The sequence below is a fragment of the Lytechinus variegatus genome, chromosome 9 (assembly GCF_018143015.1).
Source record: "Lytechinus variegatus isolate NC3 chromosome 9, Lvar_3.0, whole genome shotgun sequence".
Taxonomy (NCBI): domain Eukaryota; kingdom Metazoa; phylum Echinodermata; class Echinoidea; order Temnopleuroida; family Toxopneustidae; genus Lytechinus; species Lytechinus variegatus.
The window spans coordinates 475,383-501,992 of record NC_054748.1 but is presented as its reverse complement, the minus strand read 5'-3'; the positions used below and the strand labels follow the sequence as shown (position 1 = coordinate 501,992).

The 26,610-nt window shown below is 35.8% G+C and overlaps 1 long non-coding RNA gene across 1 annotated transcript in view; it reads right to left on the bottom strand.

Annotated features, from left to right (window-relative positions):
* Positions 1–26,610, bottom strand: part of LOC121421567 — a 43,549-nt gene that overhangs the window by 985 nt on the left and 15,954 nt on the right. The window contains exons 2-4 of the long non-coding RNA XR_005971002.1: positions 15,050–15,366; positions 1,537–1,761; positions 465–499 (exon numbers count right to left, since the gene is read on the bottom strand). This is a non-coding gene — a long non-coding RNA (uncharacterized LOC121421567). The remainder of the gene's footprint in view (positions 1–464; positions 500–1,536; positions 1,762–15,049; positions 15,367–26,610) is intronic.

The window sequence follows — 26,610 nt, the reverse complement described above, 5'->3', positions numbered from 1 at the left end:
CTGTTTTTAATCAAATACACCCCGTTTGCATATATATATATATCCCTTTCCGTCTAAAGGAATGTCTAAATAAATTCACCCGCCTCATTTATTCTATTTTATGGCTAGATCTCTTCCATTAAAATTACTTTCCCTCAGTCATTTCTGCTTAAATAATTTATTTTTCTTGTGCAAGACAAGAGGGAAGCGACCAAGAATCGAAGGTTATACAGTATACTTTACGTGTTAAAAATTGTAGAAATGAAACAAACGGATCCCGTAAAATTTGTAATTTTGGCCGTTTTAATTCTAACCCATTAAGTGCAGTAAGTACAATAAAAATGACCATTGGGGTTGTACCTAATTAGACATATCATTTTCTCAATCATAATTATATCAAAAATGGTCGAATATCCAGTTAACTATGGTGTTAATGTTTTGTTTTTTTTAAAGATCGTTCATTGTTACGATATATTTGTATTTACCAAAGGAGGATCTCGTTAATGGCCATCCGTATTCCCTTTATATCGTGGAAAAATAAGAAAAAATATAAATGAGAGGAATGGTAAAGAAAAAAATAATAATACATATAAAACAAACAATACATTAGTGTTACAATCAGCCATGATCTAAATTAAAGCTCACCGGGGCGGATTGTCCTTTTTTGCCAATTCGATAAACAATCGGAGGGCAACTGCAAAAGTTGTGATGTCACAAATTAATGACCTTTAAAATGAATGTTCCTGTAATTATTGGATGTTTAGAAAACCATAGGATAAGCTTGAATATACTGTTGATATTCAAAGGAGGACACTTTTACTAAATTTATTAAAACAAATAAGGATGTGACTTAACACACACTCTAAAAAATGGAATGTTAAATCAACATTTTGAAAGGTTGGAGGAGTGACATTTTCTAAATGTTGCATTTACCACTTTAAATGGTTCTACCCAACACTTAAAATGTTGGATTTAGCTTTATACAAGGTTGGATGTAACATTTGGAAAAGGTTGTCACTCCAACCTTTCAAATGTTGATTTAACATTCCATTTTTTAGAGTGCAGAAGTCATCCTCTCCCCTCGACAACTCTCAGAATTCAAAGTAATTTTCAATCGGGGGTATGTAGCCCCGCTTGCCTTCAATCCGTGAATTAAAAAAGTGTATCTAGCGATCCTTAAACCTTTAATAGGACATAGTGATAGCATCACAATTAATTGACATTGAGTATCTATTTGCCTTAAAAGTTCATTAGAACACATTCGTCGCTCCTGGATTGAGGATTATTCAAAAAATATATAAATATCAATCAAAAAGGACAATATCTAAATGAAATACCTTTAAGTAAAAAAGTAAAAATGCTCTTTGAGGTTGAAAGACTTTTTCTTAAATCGTTTTAGCGAATTGAATTTTATTCAAATGAGAAAATAGTAAAATAACAATAATGATAATAAGGGTAATAACAGCTTTATGACAGACGCCATGAAAGCAATATGACTAAATATTTTGTCTAAAAGGCGAAAGAATAGTTTTATATACGAAATCAATGCATGCATACAAAACCCAGATAACCGTTGACTCGCTGTGTATCTGGCGGTTTAGAGTGTGGGTGTGTTCGTGGCTATGGAGGTGCGTGTGTTTAGCTCGTTGTGTGTGCGTCGTTGGATGTAGCACTTTCCACTCATCTTTTCTACTCCAGTATTAATCATTGATCAGCGTACACAGCTACTGCATGGGGCAGACATCGTCCTTCCGATATACGTCACAATGCCTAATGACTCACCTGTAACGAGTGGAAAACACACGGCAGCCATTATACTTTCGATATGACGCTTAGAAATATTTTAACACGCATATTAATTAATTTACATAGATGAAACCGTTCGTGCAAAGTCTTTTTGTGTAGAAGAGGGTTGAGCAAGGTATGAAAAAAATGAACACCATAAGTATGCTGAGCAAGATCCTTTTTGATGTGTGTTTTGCGGGCGTCTTATTAGGAACGCAGCGTTTCATAAACCTAAGTTGATGTTCACAGTGAAACATGCATTAAATTTTCAAATCAACTTTACACTGTTAAATTTGACAATTTTAATGTATAAATCATGCGTTTACATTGCCTCTTATATGAATATACTGTGAACAATCACACCGCTCATGTATCAATAATATGCCAATCTTCGGATTTTTTTTCTGAACATATTAAGAGTATGAATAACATTGTCAAATTGTCCACTATGTGAAAAACACTGTGAACACTGTTGAGCGTTGTGGCCCAGTGGATTAGTCTTGTGACTTTGAAACAGGGGGTCGTGGGTTCGAATCCCATCATGGCACTCATACAGTACAGGTGTCCTCAGTATGATATGGTTCTTACACAGTTTATTTTGAGCATTTTTAGATTTTATGAACACACTGTGACCAATTAGACTGTAGAGGTGTCCACAGTATAGCATATTCACACAGTTTACGTTTAACATTTTGGCATTGCGATTCACACGTGAGTGTACTGTGGACACTCATACTGTACAGGTGTTCTCGGTATGATATGGTTCTTCCACTTTTTTTTGAGCACTTTTAGAGTGTAAATCACATTTTGATGAACACACTGTAAACACTTAGACTGTAGAGGTGCCAACAGTATAATCATCTTCACGCAGTTTAAGTTTAACATTTTAACACTGTGAATCACATCTCTGCATGCTTGAATATGATGAACTATGTGAATGCACTGTGGAGACTTATACTGTACAGGTGACCAATTTATGAAATCATTTACCCTGTTTTTACATTTTTACATGGTAAACCACATTTTGATGAATACATTGTGATCAATCGGACTGTAGCGGTTTCCGCATTCATTACCATTGTTAAAAAAAATGAATTTGACCATTTTAACAGTGCAAATCACATCCCAACATAGTCCACTATGTAAGTATACGTTGTGAATCAAACTGCACTGTCGGGTTGTCCACAGTATGATGTCTTCTTTACACACATTTTTTTCCAGCAAATTAACATTTTCATTTGTGACCTACCACGCCCAAACCACCAATAAGTCGCCAGGTAAGGTTCTCTGTCAATATCCAAAATAGTATTTTAGTCTACCCCTCCCCCCAAAAAAGTAGCTTATCGGAAACAAAAACTTACTTCTTCTTCATACTGTGAAAATTTGAAGTAGTGAAGTTGAAGAAAAGAAAAGATGCAATAGTTTCTTGGACACTACTTTTTCGGAGTGTTTGGAAGTATCACCGAGATTACACAGCATGCACACCATCTCATTCTTGAGTAAATTCCAATCTTCAAACCTTGTTTTTTCATTATTTTTTAAGCTCATGCTGAAAATTTCCTCTCCATTCAATCAAGTACTTGTTGGTAAATTTTAACAAACTATATATCATTTTAAAGCTTAGGAAATGAATTTCCAAGCTCAATAAAAATTTCAACATTCATTTTAGTCGACATATTGTTGGTTCTCGGCCCGGGGGGGGGGGGGCAGTTCCATTCACGAGTGGATACCATGCGCGACCATGGGGTCTCGAAAGGCACCCTAAACACGTAATTTCCATATTCTGAAAATGCACCCCTTAACAAGTATTGGCGTGTGAAACCCTACCCTTTTAACAAGTATTGGAAACAAAACGATACTCTTGGCAAATATTCCCTGAAATGAACCCCTAAACAAGTACAGGAATGTTTTATTGTTACGGGTCCTTCGGTCGTCGGCTTTACCTTATTTGGTTTAGTACGACCCCACTTTCGACACCTCGCGCAAATAGGACTCTAAACACGAAGTGTTGGGGCAAAAAAGACATCCTTTATAAAACATTTTAATTTTGTTTTATCATTCCCGCAAATTCGACCCTAAACACGTAATTTTACTAGCGAAATAGATACCCTTTTTTCATTATTTTTGTGTTTTTGACACCCTTTTCACGTTACGTACGTAACGTGCCCTATCGTGAAAATGACATCCTTTTTACGTGTTTTTTTGGTCGCGCATGGTATCCATTCGTCAATGTAAGTGGCCCCCCCCCCCGGGGTTCTGGGGTGGCAGGTCAGGTATCGTCCGACCTGTGGTAACACTGTGAACACTCAGTCGGCAGATTTGGCCATCATGTTCACACAGTTAACTTTGATAGATAACATTATCGCACTTTCATACTGTCAAATGTGTTATTTTTGTACAGTGGGGTTACTCACAGTGTAGAAGCGTAAACAGTACGATATCATCGTCGCATAGCTTAAATTTGACAATTTAACATTGTGAATCAGTTCTCCGCTAATAATCCGCCATGTGAAAGGACTGTGGGCCCTTATACTTTACAGGTGTCCTCGGTATGATATTATTCTTACACAGTTTATTTTGAACATTTTTACAGTGTAAACCACATTTTGATGAACATCATTAGACCGTAGAGGTGTCCACAGTATGATGCCATCGTTACATAATTTAAAGAAGAGCATTTTAACAGCGTGAATGACATCCCATATAGTCCACAGTGCATGCTATGTGAGCACAATGTAAACCTGATCTGCACTGTATGGATGTCCACAGAATGGTATCTTCTTAACACAATTTATTTGTTTAGCGTTTTGATAGTGTGAACCATATATTCACATAGTTCACGAGGTGATCACACTGTGGATGCTTGGCCTGTAAAGATGTCCACAGTATAACATCATCTTCACACATACACAAATGGACATTTTAACCCCATTTATCTCCTCTCCACATAGCACACTATGTAAAGAAAACAAACGCTATAAAAATATTGTGCTCAGGCTTTGCTCCTTGTAGTATGCATTACTTTCCTATGGATGGGGACAATACACTTCTCCGTGGAAAAATGAAAACAAAATATTGACCCGGAAAATTTAAACGAAACTTATATTACGCGGTCATGTTTTGGTATTAATCACACTTTTTTTTATTATTTTCAAGTATTGCAACAGTATCCTGACCGTTTATTCATTTTCAAGTGCCTGTTGATTGTCAAATTTTGACATTGGAAATTCGATCAAATAATCCTGTTGGTCCTGAAATTAAGGAGATGGGGTCATCAATAGGGGATGCAAAAAAGGTGCAAAGTCCACCGAGAGACCGATACTCGGTAGTTTTAATATCCGGTCTTGAAATTAATTATTTGCCATTTACTACTCTGATTTCTATCTTATTGTTGATACTCTATAGTCTGTTGAACTCCCCCTGACCAGAAATAAAAGATTATTGATTTATATTTTCCAGTACTTCTCCTAAACAACGATGCAAAGGAATACTTCCTTTTATATTTGCTTCTTTTCTGTCTCTATTTTGATAATGTCAAAATGTTCTATTTTTTTATTTTTGTTTTTTTATTTGGCAGAATATGAAACAAGTCAAATACGATGATAAAAAATAATTGTTACAATAATACAGTAACACAAAAATAATAAAAGACTGGATTCACCTGGATGAGCTGCCAGGCATTGGGCAAAGTTAACCAAATAAATAAAGTCCGCGGACCGCCCTAACCCATACCCCATCCATGTGATTCCACTGTAGTGTTTTCATGCGAAATAAACATAGCATGAAATTTCGTTCAAAGTTACATAATATAACAAAATGTTCAATTACTCAGAATCAAATATAAGATCATACAAACAAGTATCAATAAATACACTTCATCAAAAGGTAAGAAATTGAATAACAGAATCTTTGAAAAAATATTTCGCTTTACATTGAGATATAGCCTTACATCCATTCTTATCATACTTCTTTTACTATCATTATTAGGACAAATATAATCATTATTATTATTTAAATCATTGTCATTAGTATTATTAAGTTCTTTGCTTTTTGTGGACCCCCCTCATTTCCATTTGTGTTCAATATTCAACTGTCTTTTTTTTTTTTGTTTTACAAAGTTAGAATGCTCGTTTGCAAAATTGTTATTGATTTGTATTACTTTATATTACTTTGTATCATGTTTGAATGAAAATGAAATAAAGAATTGTATTGAATTACAAATATCATTATACTTATTACAGTAACTAAACTGCATTAAAAGTTGCCCGCCTCATTTTCTTCCCACTAGTCTTACATTTCATCCTTCTCCCAGTGTTACAATAAACAAACGTAGAAAGCTTTGAGTGGGTCAAGATATCGTATAGGGCAACATTTCAAACAAAATAAAAAAAAAAGCGAGAGAGCAAAGGAAGAGCGAACAGACTTTTCGACTTAAAATAAGAGTTCCCACTAGTTTGAAATAATGTATGAAAAATTATATAACATTTTATCCCTTTCTCTTCAAGGTCCTTCTTTTTCTTTTCTTTTTTGGAAAGGGGGTCACGAGGAACATTTTCCGGGCTAATGCTCCAAGACATAACCCCCTCCTCCATAAATGAACTAAAGCTCCTTCCATCTACCCTTCTCTCTCTCTCTCCATCCAATTCACTCTCTATCAAATACCCAATGAACCAGTGAGGGTGACATGTATTATGAAATAACATGCCATTGGCTGACGGAAAGAGAAATTTAGGCTTCGATTGGAATTTGCCCTCGCAATATATTCAGAGGTAAGAAGAACAAGAGCTATATCAAACAATCACTTGAGAAAGAAGGGGAAAAATCAGGCACATATCTATTTTAACCCAAAAGTACATCACTCCCGAAGGCTGCTTTACGGGATGGCATATACATGACAGCTCTAAGTGAAGCTGTATTTTTCTCCCGAAAGTCAAATTGTTTCGCTGGCAAGAGGCGCAAAATAAAAAAACCCACTCTGTGGTTTATTCAGCCTGCATTTTGTAAACACGCAAAGCTTGTGCGTGTGTATTTTCAGCGAGTTTGGGGGCAATCAATACAGAAAAAGGAAAGAAGATTTTAACGTTCCGTCGCACACATAATGTGTCGCACAAGAGAATATTTGCTCCCATTTATTATTACAAAAGTCCTCCAAGCGGCTAGGCGTACTATTTTTAGAGGGTTTATTTTTCGTACTAAAGCCACACACAAAAAACCCATTTCATTCACAGTTAAATTATTAGGATGTGCTATTTTAGTGCAAAATTTTAATTTCACCTTGACATTTCAATACATGCCAAATCAAACTCATATGAATTGGTATTCCACAAAAGTTTTAGTAAAATTTGTGTGGGTAAAGTTATACCCTTACCCCCCCCCCCTCCGACATGGAAATTCCCAATTGATAGTCTTATCATGTCAATGTCGTAAAGAGTAATTTAGAGTAATGTACCCTTCGCAAGCGTTTATCTTAAAAAAGGTATATAGAAACCGAAAGTTATCGATGAAGTACTTGATATTTCATAATAATTTTTCCAAAAGAACAAACGTTTAATTGCACCTGTCAACGGATCTCTCAGCAAAAAATTGGCGATTGCTGTTGAGTGGTAGTGAGATACGAATGTAATGGTTTTTTTTTCAAAAACACGTCGAATGAAGAGGTTCTACCGTGCATGTCCATTCTATATTTTTCGCATCTATACAGATGACATTTATTCATATACTTTTCTTATTGATTACTTTTTCTTATTTATATATTAATACATTTATTAACAAAAATATTTTCATGTCTTTTAATCTTTGTTTTCATTTATCAAGTAGGCTTGAGACTTAACGAAATGGTTTCCTTGATATTCGCTCATAATGCGTGCTCACTCATCTATAAATAAAAAAAAAATCATTAATTTCATCGCTAAAGTAATATAAGTAGTATACTTACTTGTTTATTAAGTGTGGTTTAAATAATTAGATTACAGTTCCGAGTAAGTTCATTTCTTATGATGATGGTAATGCCCCCTTCTTGAAAGACTGCAGTGTCCCACAGCGCGTTTCCAGTCTAATGACAGTGGCCCGTATTCTGAACTCTGGTTTAAAATAAAGGAAACCAAAACCCAAGAGGAGCAGTAATCTTATTGGAAAGAGTAAAATGAGAGGAACAAACTGAAAAAAAGTTTCATCAAAATCGGTTATAAAATAAGCAAGTTATGGGAGTTTAAAACTTTTTGTTTTACTTTCCATTGGCATCCTCAAATTGGCGAACGTGCTTGAAAATAGTTGATTTTGTGGACAACTCTTTATTTGTTTTGTACACAAATTTTCAGATTCTCCTCAGTATCTTTAAAATTGCATCTTGCCTTCTTCTGAGCACAACATTTGTCACGGAAAATATAATCCGTACCATGTATGTCAAGGTCAGGAGGAGATAATGTGAAATATGTAATATAAAGGAGAAAATCTGAAAATATGTGTACAAAACAAATGGAGAGTTGACCACAAAATAAGCCATTTTGAAGCACGTTTGCCAATTTGAGGATCCACATAGTAAGTACAACAAGACTTTTGAATCGTCCAGCATGACCCGCTTATTTCATAACCGATTTTGATGAAACTTTTTTTAAATTGTTCCTCTCATTTTACTCTTTCCAAAAAGATTGCTTCTCTTCTTGGGTTTTGGTTTCCATTAAACCCTGGTTTAAAGATGTGGTTTAAATATAAAAAGCTAGTCAGAGCACAAATTCCTAACAGTACCATCCGATCTAGTTACTCATGCAACACCCACATTGTTTATAATTGTCTGGGAATGATAACTGAAACATTTTTCCTCATTATGAAAGCAAAAGGAAAACGCATAGTGAACATAAGAAATACACAATATAAAGAGATTTTGAAATTTAGGCTCCCAATAATTTTAGCACTGAGTAGTTAAACCAGGCGTCAGATTATATGGCCCGTATTCTGAAGTCTGGTTTAACTTAATCTCATGTTTAAATTCATGGTGTAAGTATGGATAGCCAAATGCTACATAAGTATCCCTAATAGTAGAGACATTATATTTCAGCTCATTTGGCTCTCAAATCATTTATGATTGTCTTGGATGTATGAAGAGATGATTGTCTTAACCATCGATGAATCAGAAAAGAGCACAGCAAACATAAGAAACATACAACTTAATTAACTTTTTGACACTTTTGGCTTCCCATAATTTTAGCATAGAATTAGATCGTGGTCTAAGTTAAACCTTACTTCATAATACGGGTCAGTGTGTTTAAAGTTTTCTTACAATGACGATTTCATTGGTTGAAAGTGTTGTACGTCGTGCTTACGCGGTGTTAATGGTGCATTTACCAATGGCGAATAGAGATGGGGTGGGGTTTGGAGGCTTCTTCTGCCCCCCCTAAAAAAGTAATGATAATAATAATTATCATAACAATAATAACCAAAAATAAATAAATAAGTAATGAAAATAATGATAGAATAAAAAAATCACGACTAGTGAAAAAAGAGCGAAAAAGAGAAATAAAGAGGAGGATTAAACATAATTTCATTGTCTCAATATTATGTCAAAGTCTTTCACAAAGTGGGATATTTGTAGTAAAAATGTCGAAATGTTTGCTACATCGCATCGCTTTCTCGCAACTTTTTTAATGAATGTTGCCCGATACGCCATCTCTAGTCTCTTCTTTTTTTTCTCATTACGCCATAGGTATGCATAGTGTATTCACAGTGTGTTCATTGTACTCACTATGCGTGTTAATATTCTCAACTTTAACAATGTGAAGTTCAGTGTGGACTCTTTTTTACAGAGTAAAAATTGTATAAGGTAGTCCTCTGAGACCATAACGGGGTCCACAACGTTCAATGATATTATTCTATATGTTAAAATGAACATGATTCCAACTATTTCTCGTCACCCCAGTATAGGATACAGTAAATATTGGACACCTATTTTAACTAACACAAAAAAGGGGAAAAGACAGCCAAAAAAATGTGTGTATATATATATATATATATATATATATATATATATATACATATATATGCACGTATGTGTGTTGATTAGGATGAGAATAGAAACATTTAAGTGAGGGTTTGTTTAAGTGAACAGGAATGCCATAGAAAAGAAAATATGTGACTTATCAGGATAGGCGCCTGGGTATTTTCATAGTTGACTGCGACCTAAATTTGACGTCATTTCTGTCTCAAGAAAAGAAAAAAGAGCAACACGAACCAGATATGTTTTTTTTTCTTCTTTTTTATACTCGTCTCAATTTCTTGTTTTCGTCCATGCAATTATATATAGTTGTGAGGCTGGTGAACCAGTATAAGATTTCCATGCTATAGTGAATTCTAACAATCTTTCTTTGGTTTTATTCATGTTTCCCAAACGTTCAATCAATTGTCTTCATGAAATTATTTTGTTTCTGAACTCTGAACTTGTGCATTTTTAATTTGTGTATTTCATTTCACTGAAGGTTAGTTTTATGGACGAGAAACAGTAAAAGCTGTGCATCAAATCAAATGCTTTCGTGGTATCATGTATCGGATCAAAATGTTATGTCCTCCAACGTGGCTGCTTGTGATGTAATTTTGGAACCCTTTAGAGTAATTCGGTGTTGTGTTCGGACAATTCATTATTCAATACTCTATCGTTTTGATTATCATAATTATATGAAAGCGATGTCAAGCATACATGTAGAAGTGAGGAAGATGTTTCCATCATTATCTTAATCTTAGACTCCAACATTGTTCCATTTCTTTGACATGTAAAAACATGTTTAAAAAAAGAAGAACGACACCTTTGGAGGAGCCGTGGTGTAGTGGTTCAGATTCTCGCCTTGTAAACAGAGGGTCGTGTGTTCGAATCCCAACGGGGTCTGGCGTCATTTGGCAAGGCGTTAATTCACACTTTGCCACTCTCGACCCAGGTGCTAAATGGGTACCCGGTAGGATGGGAAAGTCATTGTAGCTTGTCCAGTACTGTGTGCGCCTCTCAGGCGACTGACTGGAAAACTCCCCAGGGAGTGGAGGATGTGCACACATTGTGTGCGGGAATGACTGATTGAATCCGATGACCGGGGTAATAATGTATCTGTACAGCGCTTAGACACGTCGTTCCCATGTATTAAGCGCTGAATAAAAGCGGATTATTATTGTTATTATTATGGTATAGCCGAGCTTGTATCAAAGCAGAAGAATCTAAGTAGCACTAATCCATGAAAGTTTGAGTACAACTGGACAAACACAATGAGGCAGGATTAAAAAAAAAAGCTTTGCATGTCGCAATCAGTAATGCTATGCATGTCTTCCAAAATGCAATGGGACCAAGATTTGTGATGTCACACAGCAACTAGTCTGCTGTGCAAACCCTTCACTCGAGTAAAGGGTCTGAATTGCAGCGTACTCAAGCCCTGTGTACTGTAGGCCCTCGGAATTGAAACAGCAAGTTTTGTATGTGTTAGTCTTTGCGTGGAGACACACGAGTTCATCAAAGTTTCGATCAGGGTCTGTGCCTGATGAGTACACATCAACTACTCTCCCCTCCGTGCATTGACATCATAGCCCTCAGAACATAATTTCTCGCTAATTCTAAAGATACTCTTTGTCCATAATATAATGACATGCATCCACCTGTATTACATGCCCTCCCATGACATACATTTATGATTTACATAAATATCGAATGAAACGTACCATTTAACGAAATATGTACACAAGTAATTATTTAAGCATTCCAGCTGCTATATTTAAGCATGATGGTACATATACTACACTCGTTCCAACATATCGGCATAATGTATCACTTGATGATACTACAGCAAAGGCGACGTTGTTTCTCATACACCTAGAAGGTACAATGTTTTCAGCATGTCTTTACTCCCGAATCGATTGATTATCTTTCTTGCAAGCCATTTTATAATAAAGCCGGTAACCTTGGGTAGATATGGATCAATGGCCTGCCTCGTCGTAGTTTTAAAGCGACTCTAGTTCCCCGAAAGCCAGCAAAGTCAATATATAAAATGCATGTTTGCTCAAAAAAAAAATCTAGATATGAGTGTATATATCCATAAATTCACTGATTTCTTGAAATTTTGGTGTGTTCTTTTTTGTTTTCAAAGGACATTTAGGAAATTTCCTGAAAAAAAATATGACACTGATGGATTTCCATAGAGTAACGATTGATTGGATATATTGCCCACCATTGCGATTGATGCATTCATTCATAACTATGGACAGGCAGCATCATAGATGGTGACAGCGTGCATTGTCATAATCTGGAGATGATCGTTATAACTAAAATTTAAATGAACATCCCCCCCTAAAAAAAAACCAGCAACAGAATCATTCTGTTCTATTTTGTAAAAAAGTGGCATTTAAAAATGACCTTTATAACAATCAATACCGAAAAAAAGGATAAGTGCAACCTAGGTTCCGCATTTTGCACTTACTATCATCAGGATATTGATGGATAAAGTATAATTTCATATTCCTTTGGCGGTATAATGTTCCTTCCCTTTTTAATCATCCTTCCATTATCCGCCAAGTTATTTAGCGGATTTCGCTTGCTTTACTTCAGTATTTCTTTTCTTACGGTCATTCTCAAAGGCCCGTATTCTGAAGTCGGGTTTAACTTAAAGTCAGGTTTAATGTTGTGGTTTAAGTATGGACAGCCAATTGTTACGAAATCACTTACAGGACAGATATCATACTTCAGCTCATTCGGCTCTTAAATCATTCATAATTGTGTAGGAAGTATAAATAGATGGTTGTCTTCACCATCGATGAATCAGGAAAGCACAGTAAACACAAGAAACATACAACTTATAAAGAAAATTGATACTTTTGGCTTCCCATACTTAAACCACAACTTTAAACCTGAGTTTAAGTTAAACCCAACTTCAGAATCGAGGGGTACGTTTTGCTTCTTTGGCCCGAATTCACAAAGGTGGTTTTGAAAACCCACGGTTGAGTCAATGGTTTATGCAGATTTCCTGTATAAATTACGCTTAATGCTGATGCGCGCTTTTGTCACTCTGCGCAAAATTGACGCCTGTTACCATGGTTAGATACGCTATTTTATTCATAAGTCCACTCTTTGAAGAATGGACTCATGAATAAAAAGTTGACTCATGAATAAAAAAGCGTACCATGGTAACAGGCGTCAATTTGGCGCACAGTGACAAAAGCGCGCATCGGGATTGGAGATTTTTCATACACGCACCCGATACGCGCTAAATTAAGCGTAATTTATATAGGAAATATACATACACCGTGGACTCAACCGTGGGTTTTCAAAACCACCTTTGTGAATTCGGGCCATAATCTCACAGTCCTACACTCCTGCCCCCCCCCCGCCCCATCCATGTGCGGAAATCCCAGGGGGACAGGGGGGACGTGTCCTCCCAACTCAAAATAGTAGGGGGGGGGCACAATATCAAATGTCCCCTTACTTTTTTGGGTCGTTTATGACGGTAAGAAATACATCATTCAAAATCGAAATAATTAATTATTCTAGGACGAGATGACCTCACTTTTGGGATGATAACCATTTTTTTTCCCTTGTCAAATTTTCCAGCCCCTTGTACCCCCCAACTTTTGGGAGAGATTTCCGCCTCTGCCCCCTTCCACACTCTCTTGTAGAATGACAAGGAGATGCGGTGCGGATAGATTTGGAGAATATATTTCGATTTAAAAACCGGCATTAATTAAGCTTTAATTGACTAATTTCTTGAATTCTTAACACAAATGCCAAGGATCGTTCATAACATGTCTTAGGTTGATGGCATTAAAACGAAAAATGAAATCGGTTGTAAGATTCGACCTTGCGATCAATTACTAGGTTTTGTGCCAGGGACCCATGAAGCCACCTCTTACCTAGGTCAAGCCTAATGAGGTTATTGTGACTGAAATAGCCAACATATCTGGTGAAATTGTCCCAGCCTTCTAAGGAATGCACCCGGCAAAGAGGCTTACTTTACCAAAATGGGATTCCCATCCGGGTACACTTCTGATGATATTGGAAACGTCAAAAGTGATACCATCCCCCTAATCCTACAAATTCAATTTTATTCCTTAATGGAGTTGACAGAATCCATTTTACCATCTGACTGAATTTATTATCGCGATGGATATTTTTTCTTCATTGTTGTGTGTGTGTATTCGTCGATGTATCATATAGATAATGTTATACCAGCTTCGTTACGACATATTCCATATTGCATTTACAAATGGTTAAAATTACTTTATTATTTTTCATATAGATGTTCTGTCCTTGGACGTTTTTGGAGTTTGTATGAACTCATAAATACGTGAAAATGCTTGTATGTTATTTCAATGAACATTTTAATGTCGAGCTTGACTTTACTCTTTTATATTAATAATTTTAATGATCATACGAAGAACAAGAAGAAAAACAACAAAAATAACATAAACAATAATAATAACACAATTATAATAATAACTATTATAATAATAATAGTCCGCTTTTATGTACCGCTGAAAACATCGGAACGACGTTTCTAGGCGCTTTGCAGATTTATTATTACCCTGGTCATCGGATTCAATCATTATTCCTTAACACAATGTGTGCACATCCTCCACTCCCGGGGGAGTATTCCAGTCAGTCGTCGGTGAGGCGCACACAGTACTCGACATGCTACAATGACTTTTACGTCCTACCGGGTTCCCATTCAGCACCTGGGTCGAGAGTGGCAAGGTGTAGATTGACGCCTTGCCAAGGACGCCAGACCGTGGAAGGATTCGAACACACGACCCTCTGTTTACAAGGCGATAGTCAGAACCACTATACCACGGCTCCTCCACAATACAAATAATAATAATAATAATGAAATAATATTAATAAAAGTATAATACACGAGACTTTCAACTTATTATCAAGGTACACTAACACCATTTCACAGAGGAAACTCATTGAGATCATTTATCGTGACAAAACCCCAACTTTTGTATGAACAACATATGTGTATATTATATTTTTTAATAAATTTAAACTTTAGCCGGGAGGTTTCTTAACATGTATAGAGTGCAATAGCTTCACCATAAAATTCGAATTACATATCAAATATGAACGTAGCATATTTCTTATTTTAATGTCAAGTCCACCCCAACAAGAAAACTCATTTTAATATTAGGAATTAACAGTTCAATGCAGTATGATCAGATGGTGCTTTTGTTATTGCTAATGGTCCCAAAGTAGGATGCACTTTCGAAAAACAATAATAATTAAACAATTCAAATTTGACAGAGGAAGGGTCATATGTCTAATCCTTACTTGAAATGCGATCACGTGACGCCCGGTGAGGTCCAGGAGCCAATGGGAACACGCGTCTCATCATACCATGTCTGCCCGATGCTTGCTCGAGATACACTGTGGAAATGCCTCTCTTTGTACTGGCGTGAAGCATGCTGACTGCTGGTGTGTACAGCTATGGTGTGCAGTGTGTATTGATCACGTGTGATCCAAGAAGATTTCTTAGGGCTTGGTATAAAGGCTGACTGTTAGAGTAAGGAGAACTGGATCAAAGACTAGAGAGGACAGGTTGGCGCCTTTTCATCGGTTCATCGTGTATGTTCCTCCAACATGGCTGTCTGTGTACGAAGAGGCATTGAATTCAGATTAATTCGACGACAGTATCAAATTAAAGCAGAATTTTGATAATAATGTGATATCAATGATACTGATAATAAGTGTAATAATCAGTATATCAATAATAATAGCAGCATTAATAATACAAATCTGGCCAACCGACCCAAAACCAACACCCAAAGTGAATTTTGAAATTCTAATCTAGATTGAACCACAGACATGGTCTTATAATGATATACAAATTTGTCAGAACCAATCAACAATAACCCACCGAAATGCTCGATTGAATGCAGAAGAAACAAAACGAGCTCTTCGGAAAATAAGGAGTAAACGACGTTTAAAGATTGCGTTCACTCAAGCACTCAGATGCGCACACTGCGCAATTTAAAATAAGCTTTCAAGCAGTCCACAAAAACTTGTGTCAAACAAACGCTTATCTTGTCTTTTAACGAACTTTACAATTTTGATTTTTTTTCCAGCGTGAAGATAAACAAATACTTCTTCAGATAAAATGATTTTTGTCTCACCTGCGAAGCAAAGTGAGACTATAGGCGCCGCTTTTCCGACGGCGACGGCGGCGGCGGCGGCGGCGGCGTCAACATCAAATCTTAACCTGAGGTTAAGTTTTTGAAATGACATCATAACTTAGAAAGTATATGGACCTAGTTAATAAAACTTGGCCATAAGGTTAATCAAGTAATACTGAACATCCTATTAGAGTTTCATGTCACATGACCAAGGTCAAAGGTCATTTAGGGTCAATGAACTTAGACCATGTTGGAGGAATCAACATCGAAATCTTAACCTGAGGTTAAGTTTTTGAAATGTCATCATAACTTAGAAAATATATGGACCTAGTTCATGAAACTTGGACATAAGGTTAATCAAGTATCAATGAACATCCTGCATGAGTTTCACGTCACATGACCAAGGTCAAAGGTCATTTAGGGTCAATGAACTTTGGACGAATTGGGGATATCTGTTGAATTCCCATCATAACTTTGAAAGTTTATGGATCTGATTCATGAAACTTGGACATAATAGTAATCAAGCATCACTGAACATTTTGTGCAAGTTTCAGGTCACATGATCAAGGTCAAAGGTCATTTAGGGTCAATGAACTTTGGCCGAATTGGGGATATCTGTTGAATTCCCATCATAACTTTGAAAGTTTATGGATCTGATTCATGAAACTTGGACATAATAGTAATCAAGCATCACTGAACATTTTGTGCAAGTTTCAGGTCTCATGATTAATGTCAAAGGTCATTTAGGGTCAATGAACTTTGGCCGAATCGGGGGTATCTGTTGAATTACCATCATAACTTTCAAAGTTTATTGGTCTAGTTCGTTAAACTTGGACATTAGAGTAACCAAGTATCACTGAACATCCTGTGCGTGTTTCAGGTCACATGTCCAAGGTCAAAGGTCAATGAACTTTAGCCGAATTGGGTGTATCTGTTGAATTACCATCATAACTTTGAAAGTTTATGGATCTGATTCATGAAACTTGTACATAAGAGTAATCAAGTATCACTGAACATCCTGTTCCAGTTTCAGGTCACATGATCAAGGTCAAAGGTCATGTAAGGTCAATGAACTTTGGCCATGTTGGGGTTTTTTGTTGAATAACCATCATATCTCTGTAAGTTTATTGGTCTAGTTCATAAAAAGAGGACATAAGAGTAACCATGTATCACTGAACATCTTGTGCGAGTTAGAGTAGTATGCAAAGTCAGCACTGCTGCTATATTGAACCGCGTGATGCAGGTGAGACGGCCAGAGGCATTCCACTTGTTAATGTTTTGCTCTTGAAGACCAATTTACTATTTTGTCTATTACAAAGAACCCTCCCTGTCGACTTATTGATGATTTTTGGAGTGGGAGGTCAATAAAAGTATAAACATTAATACTAATGCTACTACTACTACTACTACTACTACTAGTAATAATAATAACAATAATATTAATGGTAACATCAATGATCATATAGATAATATGGATCTAAAACGCTATATCAAAAGGAAAAAAGACCCTATTACAGAGAACCCTCCCTGTCGACTTATTGATGATTTTTTTTGGAGTGGGAGGTCAATAAAAGTAGAAAACATAAATACTAATGCTACTACTACTAGTAATAATAATAACAATAATATTAATGATAACATTAATGATCATATTGATCATATGGATCTAAAACACTATTTCAAACGGAAAAAAGACCCAATCAAAAGGGAGATTTGAAATTAAAATAAAAGACCACCTCAAACAACCATCATGCTGACATTCCATCAATACTGGATATAAAGAGGTTATGGTATAAAACAAAAAAATATTGTTTATTCCAAAGGAAAGAATGCATATGCACATCAAGTTTGATACGGGAATTAGAGTTTCAATGGCCTTACTTTCCTTCTTATTATACGAGATGTAAGCAAAAAAAGAGGCTTATTTAACACGTTTTTAAATGTTGGAGAAGACAATTATTTTATTATAAAGAATTAAAAACAGGAGTTCTAAAAGTCGTCGACCCCTTCATTTGAATATTATCCGTGTAGCAAAATTCCATTGTATAGTTCCCTTACCGCATGTTATACTCAACTTTGTTTTTGCTTTTTTTTTGGGGGGGGGATATTTCTCTCTCCCTAGCAAAATCATGGTTTTGTTGAAATTGTGTTTTTGATATGACTTTTTGAGTATCTATATCACCACGTTTCATTTACTGTTCTATTGATACTTCCTCCGCTACTACTACTACTGCTACCATCACTACCAGAAATGATATTGCCATCACTACACAGTAAAAACGCTGTTAAAGAATTCCTACTACACTGTTTGCTATATGAACCTTACAGTAGTTGATTAACAGTTTAAACAGTCATGTTTAATGCATTGAAGATTAGATATTGAAAATTAAACTTTGTTGTTTAAGATTCTAAACATCTGTTTAAACTGTTTAAACAATTACTTTAGGTTAATGTAGTAAACAGCGTTGTATAAAAAAAATAAACAGCGTTTTTACTGTGTACCATTTCTGACCACCACTGATAAAGCATAGTTAACCTGATCTATATACGAATAGTAAATAGTGGTAGTAAAATACGAGCTGTGATTGGCTGGATTTGTACCACGTGACCTCCCTTCAAAAAGTTATATTGTACATATGTACAATATAACTTTCGATTTTTGGATGGCAAAATCCATGATGGGGGGCTTAGATTAAGGGATCTATTTACTATAATAAATAGTGAACGTTCTATCATACAATATTACTGGACTATAATGAACTCCAAATATAAAATTATCCCTCGTGCAAGCCTATTTCACCTCGGCCTTCGGCCTCGGTGAAATAAACCTGCACTCGGGATAATTTTATATTTGTCGTACATATAATCCAGTATATTGTACAATAGATTGTACACTATTTATATAATATGTGATAGCCACATTAACCCAAGCATTGAAAAATCAAAAGGAAAACAAAATGTAAAAGTTTAGGTAGAAGTACTAAGAAGAATAAGATGTAGTAGTATAAGTAGTGACATTATCGGCAGTTGAAGTAGTAGTAGAAGTACATGTAAGAAGTAGTATGAGTAGAAGCAGCAGCAGAACAAGTTACGTTAGTAGTAAGAGTAGCAGTATTTGTATTAGTAGCAAAAGTAGTAGTAGTAGTAGTAGTAGTAGTAGTAGTAGTAGTAGTAGTAGTAGTAGTAGTAGTAGGAGTAGTAGTAGTAGTAGTAGTAGAGAAGAAGTAGTACTAGTAATAACATAAGTAATATCACCGTTTATTCTAATTTAATCAACCGTCAATAGGTTGTCACACTATCATTGTAATCGTGGCCAGTGTTTCGTGACCACCCCACCCCCTCATCCGTATTACCCCCGTCAATCCATATCACAATAAGGAGCAACCATGCTTTAACAGTGTACATAATTTGCAAGTAATGAAAAACAACATTGTCCTTGTTCCAATTGTAATGATCTTCACATGGCTACCCGAGCACGCTCCTGTTTTAATTACCTTCGAAAGATAACCAGGCATGATCGATATTCCTCCTCTTCGATATCGTTTGATTACAACGCATTTTTTTTTACAAAATGGCGCCATGAATGCCTTTTGAAGAAATATTAAGTAAGGCACGCTATGTCATATCAGTGAATACTGTCATTTTTTTACCATGAGATAAAAATAAAGATGACTTAGGAATGACAGGAAACTCCAAAGCAACAACAATATTCGATTACCACATTCATTCCGAGATGCCCAGTTCTATCACTCGATTTTGTCTGCTTTAAACTATGTTTTAGCTTCCTCACAAACACACTCACGCACAAGCCCTCACCCGCACGCGCACACACCCATACACAAATACAGTCGCGCACACACAAATCAAATTTGATTTCTACCATTCTGTCTTTCTACCTCCTATACCAACATACATACACAAGCCCAATCCTCGCATACTTCTCAATGGACCCCTCTTTCTTCATGTTCTTTAACCCCTATATGCCTTCCCATCAGAGTGGATAAAGCATGATACTTTGCATTTTCTTTTCAATATCTCTGCCGCTTTCTCTTCTTATTTTCCGCTCTTACATCTCATAACTTGAAACTCGTCACGCACATTTGTAGCCCCAACAATCACAAAAATACAAATATTTGATTCATTATTCCATTTTTTTTCCATAAGGGAAGCATTTACAGTTCATTTCCACACATAGAGACACAAAGAAAGAGAAAGAGAGAGAGAGAGGCGAGAAAAGGCGTGTATATCATAATTAACCATAACCTGAAGAATATTTTTTTTCTTTTTTTTCAAGGACTACCGCCATATTTTTGGCCAGTTCTAACAACTACAACCATTATTCTTATGTTCCCAGTGTTCAATTTGTATTGAACTGCACTACTTTTCAAATACGCTTGCGCGTTGCTTACACTAAATACAACAATATTTTTTCTTCAAGTAACAATGTGCATTCTTATTTAAGTTTCCCTTCTCCACGTTCCTCTTTATCCTGACTACCCCCCCCCCCCCTTTACATACATGTATCTTTCTCCTATGCATGACTTCCTCATGCTCAATCGTGCACATCTCCCCCACTCCCCTTCATCCTAGAAACACACACACACACACACCCTCTCACACACAGCGGTTCTTGACCTATTTCTCCATCCCCGCTGTTCGCGTTCGCTACAAACCGAGCCATGGTGCATTCATTTTGCCTATCAGCTGCACCAATGCTCCAGTGACGCACGACAAAATGAGAAAAACGAGAAACCAATTACCCGCTCCTTGATGGAAAAATTCAAATGAGCAAAGATATACTACAAGGGTATGCAGAGCCGTTCCATTTTTCCATCAATTTTCTGGGATAGGGATAGCTTTGTCGGCGGAAAAGTTTATGCAAGATCGTAAATCAATGCTCTATAGAGAAATATCGCTTTCTAATTCTTACAAAGTAGGGTATGTTTAAAGCTTTGGAAATGTAAGAAAAGCAATCGCTATTTTCTATTTTCGGTGTCGCGCTAGGAGGGTAACGCATTTTCAGATCCATATCTCCTAGCTTCGAAGTGAACCTGCGATTATGACTGTTCGAACATATTGGGAAGTTTATCACTGCCCTTGAAATTTCTTAACAAATATTGAGTTGAAATATTGACCACAGTGGCAAATGACCCTAAATTCCAACCCAACCTCCCAGCTACATCCACAATAACATAATGCATTGGTCATTTTCCAATAAAATTTAGGTTTGGATTTGAAAATATGTAAAAGTTGTAAACCAGGTTTCAGCTACGTGAGTGGGTTTGAACGTAAATGACTTGAGTGGATTTGAAAGTAAAACAAAATAGTAAATTCCTAAATTCGTCGCGTATGTCCAAAATATGATTCTCGAAAGACGAACTAGCACGGAAGGAAGCACAAATTTGCATGTCTCTCCGAGAATCGCAGAAATGTCAAGGAATATTCATGTTGTCTGTAGAATGAGCATGTGACCTAGACAATAAAATTCGTAGAATCATTATTCGTCTCCAGTAAATGGGTGAACATATATGCAGCAGATGCGTTCGTTGAATGAACGGTAGATATAATACCCCCCCCCCCTTCCCTGCAATTCACAACCCAAAGTATCATTAATATGCCATGTTTTAGAAAACATCTAATTTAATGTGGACCTTTTTCTTTATTGTAATACTCTGAGCATAAGGTGTTTCAATTGTTTATCTTGAAATGTCCTATATCAGGGGAGCAGGAAAGAGTGGATTATTATATCATTATTTATGTCATTTCCATTTATGCTCGATATTATAATGCTTTTTCTGTTTTACGAAGTAAGAATGCCCTTCTATAGAATTGCACTTGATTTGTATTACTTTATATTACTTTGTATTATGCTTTTAATGGAAATGAAATAAAAGTATTGAATTGAATTGAATTATTATTACGAACCATCATCTAAAAAAAAACATCAAAAATGTAAATCATGATATGATGATGATGTGATAACATGATCTTCACTGTCATGAACATGCCTATGGTGGTGTCAATGGTGTGGGTGCGTCGTGGTCTAGGGGTTCTGACTTTTGCCTTTCAAACAGAGGGTCGTGGGTTCGAATCCCAGCCATGGCTTATCCACACTGTGCTGCACTCGACCCAGGCGAGGTGAATGTGTACCCAGCAGGACTTATTCCTTGAATGGCAGCTCGAGCTAAAGCCAGGATAATAATAATAATTAACAATCGGCCTCGGAATAGACTGTTTCTAGATTGATAGCGCTAAACAATTTTTGTTTTATTAGTAGTATATGTCGGCTATGTCGACGTTAACGATAATGACGTCGATTATGATTAAGCTTACGGGTCACGTGCAAACGAGCAATAAGATGATCATAAAATCTTATCACTTTGATATTGATCAGGACTATTGAATAGAAATGTTGTCGTCTAACTTTAAAATATCATTCTGCAATAACATGCCCAGATGGCATGATTTTTATCCGACATACGCCCAGACGTTTATCGTTTACCGGGTCAGTGGTCAAAAATCATTTATCGGATTAATTTGCATCTAAATTTAGAAGCCTCTTTTCAGCGCAAATGAGTTCTATTATGTGATAACGAAGTAAAAAAAATGCGCCTAATAGCTTTTGACTAGCTATTTATTTATTCATTTTTTATTTTTTATTTATTTTTTTTTTTTTTTTGGGGGGGGGGTGCTTGCCCCCACCCCGCTCTTCGCCCCATTAATCCTGTGGCCGATGAAGCAAATTTTATAATGGAGATACTGTGTTACAGTAGACCTACGTTATCACAGAATACGCATTGCATAACGGGCAAAATGACAAGGTTGCTTATTTGTCAGTCATACCCTAATTAGGTCATTAGGCAATATGTTGTCAAGATGATGTACATGTACACGTCAATGTCAGATCATTTGCGTGTATTGTCGAAAGGAAACGTTACAAGTGGCACGTTTCGTTAAAAGGAAAAATGTCTTAACTTTTACGACGTTACAATACACTGATTTGCCATGTATTGTGTATTTTAAAGAACGTGTTATGATACACGGAAATATGGCACAACGGAATGTCGTTTCATGTGTTAACATTGGGTCAAGGGTTTCGTATGATCTACAGGCAGTTAGTCAACCTCTCACATTGTCTGATATCATGAATGTGCGCAAACCCGTTTTGGTCTACGATCAATATGGTCTAAGTTCCATATGGTCTACACTACACTTTGTTATGGCATTAATACCCACTGATTTAGTCTAATGCCAGTTGGTGCAATTCTTACTTGGTCTGTTTGTCATTTTCCACTTTTCAAAATGAAAATATTAATATCAATTATACTTAAAATCACAACAACAATAATAATAATGATAACATTAGCAGTAACAACAACAATAACAACCATAATAATAATCAGGGGCTGATTAATAATTTTTCGAAAGGGGGCACATTTTCCCAAAGAAAAAAATGACTAGCAGAAAAAATAATAAAAACAAAAGAAAACAACGAAACAAAAATAACAGCAGCAACAAAAAGCAATATGCGTACTTTTTGTATACTAATGCCCTTTGCATCCCTAAATGTGATTCATGAATAGTTCATTCAAGAATTCTAAACCATATTCACTTGGTGTAACCCAAGTGGAAGGTATTCTAAATGCCAAATCGGTTAAATGACCATTAGATCCGATGATTAGTCGACGAACTGGTTGTAAGCGAAGGTAGGATTGGATTAAGACTTAGATCAAACGGTAATTATACGAAATAGATGTACATCAGGCTCCAGTTTCCAAAGGTCTCCGCTTGGGCTAAATAATAGACCTAAACTACTCTCTGACGAAGGGGATGAACTTGTGGGAACACTAATAAACAAATAACTAAATTTGCCTTCCAGTACACAGCAAAAACTGTGATGTTAACCGGTGTACATACAAGACCACACCAGTTATTTTACACCGGTGTTAAATTAGTGGTGTCATTTTTACACCTATAGGTGTTATTACAACACCTTTTGTTGTTACATTTACACTCTTTGGTGTTATGATTAATCTCTAGGGTGTAATTTTAACACCTCAGTGTGTGGTCCTCTATTAACACCAATTGGTGTCAGTTTTAACACCGCACATTTTACAGTGTATTTGTCAAAAACAGGAATCGCAAACTACAAGCATGTATTTTGGCTTAGAGAAATGTTTAAGTGGGTATTCAATGAAATATGTCATGAACAAGGAGTTTGTACTACCATAAGAATGTACAAAGATACATATACTGGGGTTACACTTTCCGTAGACAAGGTCAAGGGTGAAGGTTCAACTTTTGAGATATCACAAATCTTGGTCGCAGTGTCGACCGGACGCTCTACATAGCATTAGTGATGTCGACATTTGAGTGTCCATAATTTGTGATATTGTTTGTACAAATGTTCTGGTAATTCCATTGATCTTATTCTTTCATTTGTTTTCGTTTCAAGTGGTGTTAACACTGACACTAGTTGGTGTTGATAGAAGACCACACCCTGATGTGTTAAAATTACACCCTAGAGATTGAACATAACACCAAAGTGTGTACATGTAGCAACCAAAGATGTTCAAAAAGCATATATAGGTGTTAAACTAACACTCCCAATTTAGCACCGCTGTAAAATAACTGATATAGTCCGCTATGTACACCGGTTAACACCAACGTTTTTTTTACTGTGTATGTAAGCTGAGTTGATCCAAGGGTTTCATTCTCCTGTGAAGTGATGGAAATATATAGATTACTTTATATTGTATCTAACACCGAAGAACATACCATGTTGCGTGTACCAAACGGATATGAATGAATTACAAGGTTTATGAAATACAGATCAGGTCCGTGTTAGACGCGAACCTTAACGAATGATCGCACACTTTATCTGTATGATTTATGACGCAAAATAACCTATGGACAAAACCGTAATTATAGCCCTACAGTCAATCAGTTAGCTTTTGCGTTGCAGAGGCTAAGTGCGAGAGAATAAAACCGTGAATCAAATATATATATTCCAAATTTCGAATCTTTTGGACTTACTTCATTTTTCTACTGCAGTTAAATATCAGTCTCGGCATAAAAGAAGTAAACATGTCGACAGACACCAGACTCGTATCCAGGTTACGAGATTTTCATCCAATTAGTGCTATTTTTATTCATTCTCGTTTTAAATCAATCGCTATGTTATGAAACCTAATGCCATCTTACGCAGAATAATATAGTACGATAAACTGACATAATCATAACTTTTTTGTGGTTGTTGAGAAATCTTGTTTTTCTCTCTCTCTCTCACTCTCTCTCATTCTCTCGAATGAGTCACTCTTCCGGTACCATATATAGACTAACATTTCATCCTAAATATCATTAGCGACAGCAGAAAACGGAGACAGTTATTTTCGTTTCCTTGCAATTGCGTCACTGTTTCATAATTCATTTTGTATTACATATATATATATATATATATATATATATATATATATATATATATATATACACATATATAATATCTCAACGTTTGCGTATTTCACAACAATGCCTCTCTTGAATAAATCACAATGACTTCAGGGCAATGGAAGTTCCACGCATTAAGTTGGAATCCCATTTTGGTAAACATATTCATGAGAAAAAACAACCGAAATATTTAATTTTCCATACTGTTAACAGGTCAGTTTATTGTTGTTATTTTCATTACAGGCACTTTTTCATGTTTAACAATGTATGTTATTACTTTATAACTGCATTTAATTTATATGTTTGATAAGTTATTTCTCTGTAGACATTTTGATAAAGTAAACTGGGGAGAGTGTTATATAAACAGTAAATCTATCGGTACTTGAAAAACGTGAATAAAGTTACCAAATTAATAATTAAAATAATTGTATTGCATTGTTGAATATAATAATATTCAACCCTAAATTTATAAATGAATACCAGTGATTTCGAGCAGAATCGAGTGAAATGCCACAAAAGTGTTTGTATGTATGATTAAAAGGGAAAAATATGTGCCAAATAGCCCTAGAAGAAAATGCGTAATTGCTGAAAAAATAGCAAATAATTAAAGCATGGAATTTCATCAAAAGTCGGGTATTTTTCGAAGCAATGTTAATACACCGTCCCACATATGCTTTTCTGCGTTAGTAATCATCAGAGATGTCGATTTTGAGCTAAGATTTTATGATTTCCAAAAGATAAGTTTACATTAATGTACCAGATCTAGATATATGATAATATTTTGACAATGAACCTTGATTTAAAAGACATTCTCATGAAGCAGTTGGATGCTGCAACTTCTGTCTCTTACATTTCAACACTGTCTAGTGGAATCCTCGTTTACTGCAACTACATTATTCTTAGCTATAACACAAATTTTAGGAAAGAAGGGAAGGCACATAATCCGAGGACCATATTTTTCGAACAGATTTGGTTGGAGTTATCTGAAATAGAATTACTTCATATCTACTGCTGATGGCAAGTTGAATTTGTTAATTCTTTTTTTTTTTCGGGCGGGGGGTGGCCTTATTGAATTACTAAGTTTGATTCACTCAAAATAATTTAAGAGAGATGTATAAATATATTGTAGTAAGTCATTGCCTGATTACGATTAAGTGGATAAGGATTATATTCTATATTCAATTCAAATCTGAACGTCATAGTAGCTTTAGTAGAATAGTATTATAGTGGTTGTAGTAACGTAGCAGATTCGCCAATCCACTCGTATTTTAA